General features: G+C 51.1%; 1 protein-coding gene across 3 annotated transcripts in view; it reads right to left on the minus strand.

Annotated features, from left to right (window-relative positions):
* The window catches only part of Lingo1 (leucine rich repeat and Ig domain containing 1), a 179,411-nt gene that overhangs the window by 95,754 nt on the left and 68,819 nt on the right, over nt 1-14,838 (minus strand). For all 3 annotated transcript variants that reach the window (XM_029481939.1, XM_029481938.1, XM_029481940.1), the window contains exon 3: nt 11,069-11,113. The gene's annotated coding sequence lies outside the window, so the exon portion shown is untranslated. The remainder of the gene's footprint in view (nt 1-11,068; nt 11,114-14,838) is intronic.

Below are 14,838 nucleotides of genomic sequence, written 5' to 3' on the forward strand. Positions count from 1 at the left end.
CCAGTCACCAGGTGCTTGCTCAGTGCCACTAGCTTCCACAGACATTCAGCTCTGACAGCACCCTTGGGCACACACGTGGCTGCTGTCTCTCTGCTGAGCCCCCCACCAAAGGGGTATCCTTTGGGAAGTCTGGAGTGTAAGAGGCTTGATTCAGGGAGGACAGGCAGGTGGCAGAAGTGAGCAAGAGGCTAGCCAATGATCCTGGCCTTCTCTGCTCCACTCATCCTCCAGCCTCCTTAGCAGAAGGCATAATTCATATCCAGAACATTTCCTCAAATGTGTCTGTCTGGTCCCTGTAATTTTGATGGGAAAATCAGAGTCCAGGATTAGCCTAAGGGTGCCTTCCTTCTGCACTCTGCTTCTTCAGTTATAAAGAAGAAATGAGGTCAGCATAGGCCACCGTAAACCCAATGAGGCAAGCACATAATGTCCCTGAGGGTGGGCATCCCTAACTATGAAGAGATTTCCCCAAGTTCCCCCTTTAACCAGAACCCCATTTGACAAAGTGACTGTCCTGTGGGTGAACTTTTGTCTCCTACCACAGTGCAACTAGCAGGCCTCCGGATGCCACAGTCTCCTGATTGGCAGATGTTAGGTTGATAGTGGATGATCCACTGTGGTCCATTCCTGCAGAGTCGAGCTGGGGGCCAGGTCTCTTAGGGGCTTCCTACAGACCACCCTGATTATATGAACTATCATGACAAAGGGATCAACGCACAACCACATCCTCGTGACTTTGGGCCGCTCCAGAGTGTCCAGAGCTGACTTAAGTGTGGCCCATCCAGAGGCCCAGTGAGCTCCAGCAGCTCCTGTCACAGAACCCAGGCAGAACAGAAGCTTGTACATTTTGGGGGTGCCAGGTTCCCCATCTTTCTCCTAGCACAGATCTAAGTTCACCATCATGTTTAACCCTACACTTCCCGAATTATAAGAGAACGATGCTCATTTTACAGATAGGGAAACTGAAGCCCATGGCGAGGATAGACCTGCCGTGGTCACACAGAAAGTGATAGGCACAGCCTGTGAACCCTGATTCTCAGGTAGCCTCAGCACCCGATTCTCAGGTTGCCCCAGCAGAGACAAACCTGTGCCTGCCAAGAGCTGTGGAATCCAGGATCCAAAGCAGTGTGGACTTCTGTGTTGAACAGCTGGCTTGAAAAATTCCTGATCATGAAAAATGGTCCCAGAGTACCAAACCCAGCAGGCCCAGCACTAGGGAATGCCAGTGGTCATCTATCTGCCCCAACCCCACCCTGAGACTTTGAGCCTCAGTAACCACCTCCATCCCTTCTTCCTCCTCTTCTTCCTCCTCCTCCTTCTTTCTGAGACAGGGTTTCTTTTTGTAACTCTGGTTATCCTGAAACTCCTCTATAGACCAAGCTGGCCTAGAACTCATAGAGAACTGCCTACCTATGCCTCCTGAGTGTTGGGTTAAAGGTTTGTGCCACCACTGCCCAGCTCAGACTATTCTTCTAACTACAAACTTCTTTGGTTTTCAAGACTTGGCTGAGCATCAAGAGGAAAGCTAGCCATCTCTCAATGGTACATGTGGGACTATTCACTGTCAAGTGACTTCAGCCAGAGCCCAAAAGTGCTCACTGAAGCATTAATTCCAAATGTCCAGCTGATTCTGGGTTGCTGGTCTTGCATAAAAACTCCAGAGGCCTCTTCTTTGTCATAGCGATCCTGATCACACCCATGGCAGTAGATATTTGGGAGTAGAAGAAGCCTGCCTCCCTGCATTGCCCATACCATCCTGGTGGGCTGTGAGCACTGTCTAGCCTGGGAAGGAGGAAGGGACATGGCCTGTTCTCAGGAAGGGACTGAGATGCATTCAGACATTGTATAAAAGAATGAGCAAGCCCTTTCAGTCACTGAAAATGGCAAAAAAAAAAACCCCAAAAACAAAAAAAAAAAACAAAAACTAAACACCCAACCAACAATGACAGAACTCCCAGAAGACACCAGAACGAGGTTTATGGGTTGGATTTGGTCGTAAGCTGCTCATGACACTAAAGCTGCTACTCAAAGAAGGAAGAAAAGAGCCAGGTGGAGTTTGTGAGGTGGTTGTTGGGGGCGTGGCTGGCCACAGCTGTGAGCACAACAGTGGGAAGCAGAAGCAGGAGGATCAGTTCAGTTCATCTTCCACAACATGGCAAGTTCAAGGCCAGCCTATGCCACATGAGGACTTCTCATTCTGAAATCAAACAAATAAACCCATGACTACACACACACACATACACACACAGACACACAGAGGCACACACACACACACAGGCACACACACACACACAGGCATGCACACACACAGGCACGCACATATAATAACAAATAGCATCTTTTTAAGTAGTGAAGGACCCATTGGACAGGGTGGCACACACCTTTAATCCCAGCACTCAAGAGGCAGAGGCAGGTGGATCTCTGTGAGTTCCAGGCCAGTCTGGTCTACAATGCAAATTCCAAGGCAACCAGAACTCCACGGAGGAACTCTATCCCAAAAAATAGTAGTGATAGAAGAGGAGCATACTAGCCAAGAGCTGGCAAGGACGTGGTGAAATTCAAAGTTTACACATTGTTAGTAGGCTATAAATCAGTGCAGGCAGCTGGGGAGTAGCAGAGGGGGTGTGCCTTCAAAAATGTAGGATAGAGTTATCTAAAGAACCAGCAATCCACCTCTGGTTAGATATCCCAGAGAACTAAGAGAGGATGTCGGAGACATTTGCCACCCAGTTTCTTCAGCACTGTTCCTCAGTGGCCAAGACGAGAGAGCAGTGTATTAGCTGTCGAGCAGAGAAGCAGCAGAGTGTGCCCCTAGGGTGGAGTAGTATTCATCTTTCAAAAAGGAAGAAAATCATGTTATACAGCACAATGGAGGGACCTTGGTGGTACTGTGTTTCTCCTGCGCTACAGGAGATAAGTCAGTTACAAAAAGCACCAGGACATCATAAGAAGTGGGCCCTGTACCTTTTCACTGAGTCCAAACTATTTGATTAATCCCTTATTCTGCCCCGTACAGATGGTTTAACTTCAGGTACGTTACTTAACCTCTCTGTGCTTCTGTAATAGCAGCTCATGGGGTGTGGTGAGGATTAAACCAATAAATATCTGTGAGATGTTCAGAACAGCACCTGGCACACAGCAGGAGCTTGGAAGCTTCTGTTATTACTGTCGCTATGCCATTGCTGTCCTACTTTGCAGGGCTGTTGTGAGGTCTGGGCTTGGCCAAGTCTGAAGTGTGTGGAAGGCATTCCTAATACTGGGAGCCCACCCACTATGATACTGATGGTCCATCCTCTTTGCCTCTCTTTCCTCAAAAGGCTTTAACACACACACACACACACACACACACACACACACACACACACACAGAGAGAGAGAGAGAGAGAGAGAGAGAGAGAGAGAGCCCAGGTGACACTGCACAGAAGTATGGAGATCCACTAACCTTTGAGGGACTCAGTACCAGTGGGGCAGTAAAACTGGCTCACCCAACCTCTGAGCACCTGTGGAGCTGGAAGGGGCCCAGAGAGGGCTGGGCCAGCTCTGGTATGAGCCTGGAGCCCAGACCCAGGCTGTGAAGAATGCAGAGGTTCTTGATGAAGAGTGGGAAGGAGGAACACTGGCTTGGGTCCAAGCTACAGATGGCCAAACCCAGCTAGGTAGGCAAGACAGAGTCAGAGGCAAGGGAGCTGGGAGCTGAGGCCCATCCACACCCCTGGCCAGATGGTCTCTGCCTGGGGCAGCAGAATGCCCTATGCAGAAAGAACTCCCTCCTCCCTAGAGCAAGCCAGAACCCAGAGGGTGCCTGCGCACCGTACCCTGCCTCCCCAGGGCCGAGTGCCAATGACTAGATGGCAAAGCACCACTTAAGCCTCTGCCCAGCTCCAACCAAGGACTCCAGGGTCCTGTCCCCCCATCTTTGACCTCACAGGTCCAGCTGTCAGGGTGGTCAGGAGAGCAGGGCCTGACAGTCACCCGTCATGTTACTGTCCCCAGTAGTCCTCCATCCTAGGAAGCCTGTCCTTAGGGTCACTCTGCTGCAGGCAGCACAAACTCACAACTCCCGTTTCCCAGTTCCACTCTGGCCACCAAGAACCGTAGCCAGCATCCTACTCAGTGAGCCCATGCTCTGATGTCTCCATTTTCTCTGTATCTCTACTGCAGACTGCCTATCTTTGTGTCACAAGTGTGCTTGGGAGTCCTCACAAATACACAGCGGCATACAATGGGTGTGAGTCTTACTAAATCTATGGCGACACAGCTTAACGGGTAAAGTGCTCACTGCAGAAGCGTGAGGACCCGAGTTTGGACTGCCTGCACCCACATAACATGTGGGTGTGGTGGCACATGACTGTTACTCCAGCACTAGGAGCGGTCACAGAGACAGGTGGATGCCAGGGAACTCCTGGTCAGCCAGACTGGACAAAATGGCAAACTCCAAATCAGTGACAGGGCCTGTCTGAAACAATAGAGAGCGATAGAGAAAGACACCGAGAGTTGGATGTAACACACACACACACACACACACACACACTTCCTAAATACATAAAATGTCAGTCCTCCACCCTCATTCCAGATACCCTGCTTGGTCAGGCAATAGAAAATCTAGAACTGATATATTGAACAAGAGTTGGGTGGATAGGGGGAAGGCTATAGCAGGCTCCGTGTCTAGTTACACAAAGGAGTCAGGAGGATCCCTGCTCCCTTCTTAGGACGATCTATAGCCCTGAAAACAACCGTGACAACTTCAAACTCACCGACTGCACATAAACGTACCCAGCATCACGGGAGCACTGCCTGTGCGGGATGTGTTCAGGCTGCGAAGTGGTCCTCTGTCAGGCACAGTTCCTGGACCTTAGGCTTCTAAACTCTTGAAATGTTAGAAATAAGTTTCTTTTCTTCCCAAATTAGCCAGTCTCTGGAACCATGTCACTGAACGGACTAAGACAGACCATGTCAGCAAAGTGGAGTGCTGCCCTGACAGAGCTAAGATGGGCGAAGGTGAAGAAAGGCCACACTGAAGAGGAGGAAAAGGCCAGGGAAAGCCTTTGTGGTGAAGAGAGGATGGAAGGTGAGGAGAAGAGAGCTGGATGTTATAGAGTGTGGATGGCAAGGGCCACTCTGATGTGATCTCAGAGGGAACCGGGATGGTTACAGTAAAGACTTGCGCTGTGCCTGTGTTCTGGGACTTTGTGGGAGGTGGATCTAAAAGTCAATGGACTATGATCCTGGGCAGAAAAATAATGGCACGGAAGCACTCAGGGCTCCACACAGGATCTGCTGGACCATGCCTCAGAGCGTGGGATGGTAAAGGTGGTGGGAAACTGAGCATTCAGAGGGAGGTGAGAGTAAACCTGAGACTCTTCAACCAGGCAGATGGAAAGCGTGAAAGCACTTGGGGAGAAAGCGCTAAGGGTGTGGCCAAGTGAGGCTGCTTGGGGAGGAGGACACCTGTTCCTGGAGACCATCAGGACCATGAGAGTAACATTTCCAGAGAGATGCTTCAGCAATCACTGCCCTGTACCATACACATCTCTCCACACGTCAGTATGAACCCAATGACCATCCCAGTGAAGTCTCCTGTGAACCCAAGTATAATTCAACCTGCCACTCCAGAAGGTACAAGCCAGGACCCCTGCCCCCTCCACCCCTGCAGTATCCATGTGAAATTCAAAGAATGCTGTGGACAGCCTGGGAACCCAGCAGAGATCTGTCACAAGCACAAAGCCCTCAGAGAGCTCCAATTCAGGCAGTGCCTACAGAAGAGACAGTGAGGCAGCTTCCAAGCTCCTGGACCAAAGGACCATTGCTTGATCTCCCAGGCTCAGGGATGAGAGACGATGCTTCAGGATGGGCTGTTCCCTGTGTCTTGTCCCTATCTGACTCAAGCGACATTCTGGGCTTTGCACCTTAAAGGTGATACAGGAACAAGATGGTGCTCTTGGGATGGAGAAAAACGTGCTGTGCATTTAAGAAAAACATGGATTCAGGGAGCAGAAGGGAATGCTGTGACTTGGAAGGATCCCTAAGCTTCCCACATTGGCAAGGATCCCCAAAGCAACAGTGTGGAGCTGGAGCCTGTGAGGGGTGTCACCGCCATGAGCACGTGTACCTTTCTGGGTTGCTCCATCAGGTGAGACAGCAGAAGAACCCATCTTCGGTGTGTGTTTTGTTGGTTTTATGCTGGAAATTAAATACAGATGCTAGGCAAGTAATCTACCCTGAGCTGTATTTCCATTCTCCAGTCCCTTCATTTTTAATATCCTTGCCTCCAGAACTATAGATAATAGGGTTTTTCCTTTCTTCCTTTTTTTTTCTGGGAATTAACTTAGGGCTCTCACAGATGATAAACAAGCTCTCTTCTACGTATCCATATCCACAGCCCTTTTAATGTTATTTTATTTTGAGATAATAAGTTGCCCTCATGCCCCTCCTGCTTCAGCCCCTAAACAGCTATGATTACTGGTCTGTGCCAAAAGGCCCAGCTCCATTTCTGTTTTCACAAATACATAACCTAGTCTCAGACTGGGGAGAGGGTTCGGTGGGAAAAGTGCTTGCTGCCAAGTAGAGGGACCTGAGTTTGGGTCCCCAGAACCCATGTACAAGCCAGGCATAGTGTTTTATAACTCCAGGGGAAGACGCTGGCTAGGTGGATCCCAGCAGCCCGATGACCAGCCAGCCCAGTCAAAATAGCTCTAGCTTCAGTAAGAAGCCTGCCTCAGAGAGAGAGAGAGAGAGAGAGACAGAGACAGACAGAGACAGACAGAGACAGACAGACAGAGACAGACAGACAGAGACAGAGAAAGAAAGCAAGGAATACACCTGCTATAGACCTCTGTCCTCCACATGTATAGAGTACATGTATCTCTCTCTACACACACACACACACACACACACACACACACACACACACACACACACACTAACAATCCTCTAACAGCCTTGTGAAGTGAGCCTTACTATCATCCTTCCTCTTTAGATACAGGAAGTGAGGCAGAGACTTCAAATCGTATGTCTGAGGGCACACAACTGCCTCCGCAGGAACCGGGATCTACAGCCAGGTCTAAGATCCTACAGACCAGGCTCTCAGCAGCTGCTCACGTTGCTTTGGTGGATTGGATGGAAGAAAGGAGAACACCCTTGTATCTCTCCCCCCAAGTTCAGGGACTGACCCTGCCTCTGCCTGTTTATACAATCCTGGCTCCCCTTTCTCTTCAGTCGTATAGGCAGTCCCTAGGCCTGGGGTGGAATGGGACACATATACTCCATTTGTAGCAGTGGAAGGACTGGTCAAACTGTCACCATATATTGTGGATCAAAAATCCTGGATTCCTTCCTGGCCTCAGCTTCCACATCTGTAACATGAGTCTAAAAGGGCCTGTGGCAGGGGGAGCTATGGGTGTCTGGTGCCTCTCTGGAGCCTGGCCTCAGCAGAGAGGGAATGGTGGCTGAGGTGAGGTCTTCACCTGTCAGAGACCCAAGGGACTGTTCAGAGGTGAAACCAGACCTGGACTGCAGTGGGCCCCTCTGCCACCAAGGTCAGCTGTATGACTTGGGGACAGACATCCCACTCCTCTGGCCTCAGTTTCCTCTACTCTGGAATGAAGGAGACGGGAGATTGATGCCTGCCATGCTTGCCATACAGTGTTATAATAACTTTATTATCCTACAGCATCTTTCTGCCTCTCTGGGGCAGCTCTCCCTCCTGGGAGACAGGTGATAGGGGCCTGGAAAGGGTGAGGGTGTGGGTACAGGAAGGGCACATGGGACCCAGGCACCAGGCTAGGCTGTGGGAACTCTCCAGGGCTCATGCTGTAGAAGATAGAAGAAAGCTGCCTGCTGTTTAGTGTTTCCTGCAGGGGACGAAGAACACACATACACACACATACACATATACATACACACATACATACATACATACATACACACATACACATACACACATACATACATACACACACATACATACACACACACATACACACAAATACACACATGCATACACATACATAGATATACACACACATGCATACACATACATACATATACACATACAAATACACATACGCATACATGCAAATACATACATAGATATACACACAAATACACACATGCATACACACAAATACACACACATACACACATATACACACACAAATACATGCACACACACAAATACATGTACACACACACACACACACACACAGGTCCATCCAAACCCATGCAGGAACATATCTTGGACAGCTAAAGTCAGATGTGAGAAGTGCGTTTGTTCCCAGAGCCCTAAAGCACAGGCCCTACATGGCTTCAATGCTCTTTGCCCCTGAGGTCAACCCCTTTCCCATATGACCTCCACTGTGCATTCGGGAAGTCCCTACCGTATGAAGAACAAATGACTCCAACTCTCTCCTCCGTGGGTCAGGGCTCTCAGCCCCCCACCCAACATCTCCGGGGATGCCTCTCTGTACCAAGGAAGGGGAGTCTGTTCACCTTGCCTCCAGACTCTACCCCTTTTGTGTCATCTCTGCCTTGTTGGCTGAGGACATCTGTCTCTGAAAGAAGTAGTCCTCTCACACAGTGTCCCTCTTGCTCAGCAGTGCTCCAGGAAGCTTCCCCACAGCTGACATCAAGAGGAAGGCAGAGAGGTGAGGGTCACCCTCCCCTCCTAAACCACAGGACCCAGTGTGAGGACCCCCCCTAGCACTCACTTCTCCCTGAACTGGCCCTGATGCACAGAAACGCTGGGAAATACACCCCAGGTCACACAGCTTCCAAGGGACAGTATGAAGCCAGGCCCAGAGCCCAAGTGCTCCCCTCTGGGCTGTGCAGGATGCTCCTCCACCCCCCTGGACCTTGGAAAAGCCTGAGACTGAAGGCCAGGCAGGAAAGGACAATGGGGTCTCCCTGCTGGGACAGGGGAACTGAGGTGAAAATAAAAACGGAAAGCCACATTTGAAGCAGACGCAGAATAAGCTTTCAAAGCTAAAAATGTTGCTAGCACTGGCCCGACAACTCCTCCGCTGCTCTGTTCCTGTTGGAGCAGGAATGTACTCTACCTCGGCCAGTAGCTCAGTCCCACACAGAGTCGGGCCAGAAGAGCCATGCAGCAAGGATACAGTCAGGAGTGCCAGCAACGCCACCTGCCAAACGCCCTTTCTCTAAGCCTCCTGGCCTCAGCTGCCTATACCAAACATTGGTCCCCACAGACAGGTGTCCATCTGTGGAATCTGTATGGCTTTGCTCAAGGCAGAGCACTGTCCAAGGCTGGTATAACTCATGCCCAGCCTTGACTGCAAAGGAAGCCACGCCCCCACATGTCCCACCCTTCTCCACTGCCTTAGCTGATGCTAATGGGAGCACTCCTGAATTTTCTCAGCACCTCTTCCCAGGCCTCCCTCAGCCCATGCTCATGCACATGCTCACTTGGGGGCTGTCCAACAGGCAGTCTTCTCTGTCGTAGAGGTCTCCCAGGGCCAGCCCACTAATTGCTCAGAAGCTTATCCAGCAATGCTGACAGCCCTGTAGACTTGAGGCCATCTCTCCCCTGCTCCCTGGACCCACACAACATCCACACTTCTGAATCCCACACATCTGCAGGCTCCCCAGATCCCCACCCTGCCCATTTCTATCCCTCCCCATAGTGACCACCATCAGCCCCACCTGGGACGAGTGCCGATAGCTTGAGCTCACACCCAGCTAAGCAGGGCTGAGGCTGTGCTGCCACCCTAGGAAGGGACACCAAAGGCAGTGACTGTAAGATGGCCTATCTGAGGAGGCACACTGCAGCTGGACGTCTGGCAGGGTCCAAACGCAGAGGAGAGACGAGCAGGTCACATCCATGAAGGTCAGAAGTGCTGGCTGACTGTGGCCTCCTGGTCCCACGCACATCTCACTTTCTTTAGGATGTGACAGCCCAACTCCCACACACACCATGGGTCTAGGAATGGGGACCCAGACCACAGTCTACTTCACTACTGGGTTCCATCCCTTCCCAGTCAGCCTTGGCTCCCCCAGATCTAAGAAGGGAACAAACTGCTCCTTCCCAAGATTGTTGTTGCTAAGACGAATGAGCTAATTAAAGTCTGGAAAGGTTTCTTAAAGACTTAAAAAGAGGTGATTGAGCATGCAAATCAAGAACAATTAGTGCCCCTCCTCCAGGTAGGCAGCCTGGGATGTCGCTATAGGGCAACCCTCTGCTCTGGAGCAATAGGCCCTGGCAGAGGGCTCAGCTATGGGGTGCTATGCTTCCCCTGACCCTCAGGTCCTCCCTCTCTTCTCACACCTCTGTTACTTAGCAACTGGTGTGTGTGCTTTACTGTTTAGTGAGCACCAACTGTGTGCACCGGCTTCTCTACACAGAGTAATGTCCAGAAGGATTAATTTTCAGAAGCGCCCTTTGACCTATCAGAAAATGGAGGAAAGGGTACCACACAGAGAGGAGTGAACCTGACCCTCAGCTCATGACCTCACTCACCCCCCTGCCAGGCTCCGGGGAGGCTCACTGCACCAGTGCCATACTCCACAGTCTCTCTTGCTGGTTTAGTTTGTGGAGGTGAAGCTGACTCAGCAGCCACATTCAGGCGATGATAGGAAATTAAAATCCCCAAGTCTGCAGGAGTGTCTTGGGCATCAGGATAGAGGCCCCGCAAAGTGTCTGCCCTGAATCTGGAAGTTGTGCCTCACCCCAGGCCAGCAGTGCTCGTGGGAAGAACGGGGTCCTCAGGGTGTTTACTGATCTCAGCACAAGACACCCTAGAAAGCCAGTGTCTGACTTACCAAGTAAACCCCAGCCCCAACTTCCTCACCTGGTTTACCTCACCTGGGGGCCCACAGCTTTGCTCTCTCCTGAAATGGGTAGGTAAGCCTCGCCACTGGCTGGTGCCCTGACTGCTCCGAAGGGCCCTGAATGCCCATAACCTTGGCCTTTGTAGGCTATGAGACACCTTCTTGCCCCCATGCTGATCCCTAAACCTTGTCCAATATCTCAGGAAACCCTTAGCAGACCCACACGGCTGCAGAAGCAAAGGCAGCCTCCAGGAGATGGAAGAAGGAAAGGGTCCACACTGCTCACCTCTCTGAGGCCTCACTCCAGGCTCACAGCTCGCCAGCAGGACTCCTGCAGAGAAACAGCAGGGAGGAGGTGAGCAGACATCCAGACGTGCCCTGTAGTCAGCCTCAGCCAAGCCTCTGCTTAGTCTAGACTTCCTCTGCCCCAGGGGCAGGAGAAGCTGCCCAAAGATGCCCAGCCTGTTTCACAGAGTAAAACCAGAGTCAGGTCAGAGCAGCTGGTGACTGAGATCTAGGGCTTGCTTTGGCCAGCCCAGGCTCCACTTGTGCCCAGAGACATGTGAAGCAGACCACTGCATCCCACTGTACCCTAATACCCCACCCTGACTATACACAGGAGCAAGAACAGTTGTCTGGTGGCTGGACACAAAGGACTGGGCCTCACAGTCACTTTCAAGGCCAGATGTGGGCCATGGTCCAGCAGGGCCCAGGAGAACTGAGAAGAATGGAGAATCAAGACCCACATATGCCTGGCACCCTGACCCAGCCCAATTCAGCTATGTCACTGGCTCACCCTGTGACTCTGGGCTGGCCCTTTATCCACCAGTATCAGCAGTTCCCAGCAGGTACATCCATCACCAGGGGGCTTGAGCAAACACAGCTTACTGCCACCCTCAGTTTCTGAGCAATGGGTCCTGGGTGGGCTTGAGACTCTGCATTTCAAGCAGGACCCCCTGGGAAATGGTACTGCCATTCGGGGTCCTATTTTGAAAACTTTTGGATTTGAACCTTTATCAAACCTGCAAAATATACAGTCTGATCTCAAGAAGTGCATAGCCTGAGGGTGCACACATGCACGCTCATAGCAGCCATGGGGTTGTGATGGGGTTGCTTTCCAAACATAGATATGACAGTAGAGAGCTCTGGGCTTGTGTAGTCCTAGAAGACTTCCAAGAGGAGGTAAAAATTTAAATTTCCAAACATAGGTGATGCACACCTTTAATCCCAGCACTCAGGAGGCAGAGATAGGCAGATCTGAGTTCGAGGCCAGCCTGGTCTACAGAGTGAGTTCCAAGACATCCAGGGCTACACAGAGAAAGAAATCCTGCTTCAAAAAACAACAACAATAACAGCAACAACAACAACAATCTAAATTTCTATCACTGCATAGTATTGTTTTATTATTCAAGTACAGTAGACAAATTCCTGTTCCAGGCCACTTCTCAGAGGTACTGAGTGCCCTCTGGGGTCCACGTGACCCTGTAGAGAGGTGTATATGCAGGGCCTACACAGGGTGCACCGGATCCTGTGTTCTTCCACAAATGTCCTCACAGCGTACCAACTGTTGCTTGTGCTCACCGAGTGCCTACGTGTACACCAGATGGCAGGCCAAGAGAGCCATGTGTTAACCCCACTGGTCCTCATTGACATGGGGACACTCAGCCCATCATTCTCTGGAGCAGTGGGTTCTCAACCTGTACATTGCAAGCCCTTTAGAGGTCGCATACCAGACATGTGAATATCAGATATTTACATTATGATTCTTAACAGTAGCAAAATTACAGTTATGAAGTAGCAATGAAAGTAATTTTATGGTTGAGAGTCACTGCAACATAAGGAACTGTATTAAAGGGTTGTGGCATTAAGAAGATTGAGAACCACTGCTCTTGAGGATACCGGGGTGTTGAATGGTGATCAGTGAGCTGCCCAAGGGCTCCTAGTTAGAGAGCACCCAGAGTCTGGAGCCTGGAAGTGCCATACGAGCTATACTGTGCTCCTCCACAAGGGGGCACACCCTCTCCAGATGACTAGGAACCCCAAAGAAGTTTGCCTGGAGGGTTCCAACTCTGTTTCAAACATTACCTACTGGGTGGTGGGAATTCTGCTTCCTTGTATAATGCATTTCATTAGGCACATTCCCAAAGGGTAGGTCAAAGCATATACCCACTCCAGAGTTTTCTAATTGTTGCCAAATGCCCTCCAAACACGTATTTTGGCTGACGTGTTATCTAATTCCCCATGACAGCTTTTATTCAAGATTAGTTCCAGATAGGTACACGCCTTTAATCCCAGCACTTGGGAGGCAGAGGCAGGCAGACCTCTGTGAGTTCAAGGCCAGCCTGGTCTATACAGTGAGTTCCAGAACAGCCTGGGCTACACAGGAGAGTCTTAGTCACTGAGATCTAGTGGCATCTGAGGTGACATCTCCATTTTGCAGAAAGAAAAAAAAATCAAAAGCCTAAGAATCAGAGAGATTAAGTTAGTTGCCCGAGGTCCAGTCTAGCACAGTATCATGGCAGGAAGTGTTAGCTGGAGGAAGAGAGGGAGGGAGGGATGGAGGGATGGAGGGAGGGAAAAGATGCTCAGCTCTCAGCTCTTTCTGTCTTCAGTGCCGTCCTGGCTAGTATATCAAAGCGCTCTCAGGAGCCAGGCTCCGATCCCCTCCACTCCACAAGATGATCATAACAGATGCTCAGAAAGCTGTTTGGTCAGACCAATGGTCATGCTCTATGCCCTGGTCCCCAAGATTTGGACGGTATCCGATGAGCTGATGGCTTTTCCCACATGTAGACACTTATCTCTGGCCTCCCGGGACTACTCTCCTCTGGGCACTCTCACTCCAAACATCAGAGGTCAGTGTTCACAGGCCCTCTTCCCTCTCCTGACCCCTCACTCCTTGGTTGGTTTTCTCGGGTCTGGGCTTTCGACACAGTTGCCTCCAGCTCCCTCGTGCTAGTCCCGGTCTCCTGAGCACAGCTACAGAACTAGAAGCCGATTTGTCATTGCCCTCCTAGCAGCCCCATTCAACACAGAACTTCATTTTTAACCCTAAAGTACATCTCCCTCCACCTTGACTCCTCTTTATCCCACACCCACACCCAAGCCATCACCAGCCACTGACATTGTTCCTCAAACACATGCAGACCCAGAGGACTCAGCTCCCACCCTGTCCCACTCTGCTCTCGCCCTGCTGGAATTGGGCAATTCTCATGGACAACAATTCAAAGCCCACAGCAGACTCAAGACATGCTGCCGCTGCCTGTATCAGCAACCCATCATAACGCCTTCAGGGCCTGCCCCCCCTCTCAGAACCCCCTTCCAATCACTGTGGCCTCTGGCCTCCCTTAGGTGGGCTAGCCTCAGGCTGCAGACATCTTACTCCTGGTGCAAAGCTCCTCCCTCAGATGGCTACTCCTCCCTCCCCTCAGTCCGTGAGTATAAGGCCTGGGCACACTAACCACTCAACTTCACACCTTCACAGCATTTATATTGCACCTGACCTTGCCCTGCTTGTGTATGTGTGTCCCTGTCCCTTGTCTGTCTCTTTCTCAAGGCAGACCACAGATACCTTGTTCGCCTCTGAACTTCTGTGTGGACTGTGTGCTGCCAAGTGAATCCTCAGAAACTTGTTTGTTGAGTGAATAAATAAATTAGTGGAGCCAGCTATCAGCGACTTAACTCTCTGAAGGAAAAGTCTCCTGTGGGAAGCAGGAAGAAGTCAGAGGGCACCCTCATCAGGGCAGGACCCCGAGCACAGGCTGTTCTGTGGCAGTGGGGGGCTGACAGGTACCAGTGGGGCTTGCAGCACCTCTGGGATGCCACGCTCAGCAGCCCCAACCAAGGGGCACGTGGGGCTTTCACACCTGCCAACCCGCCCCACTCGGGAGGGAGCCCTGGGGCAGCCAGCAGCTGAGAGAGGCTGGCAGGGGGCCAGCATGCCTGCCAACAGCTGGCGCTGCTGCCAGGCAGCCGGGTAATCGTGTTAGCCAGCGGAAATTGGTCCAGGGAGTTTTTTTCCTTCGCCTCCCATTTTCTTTCTCTTCCCTTCCCCCT

This window comes from Mus caroli, chromosome 9 (genome assembly GCF_900094665.2).
Source record: "Mus caroli chromosome 9, CAROLI_EIJ_v1.1, whole genome shotgun sequence".
In the NCBI taxonomy this organism is placed as follows: Eukaryota; Metazoa; Chordata; class Mammalia; order Rodentia; family Muridae; genus Mus; species Mus caroli.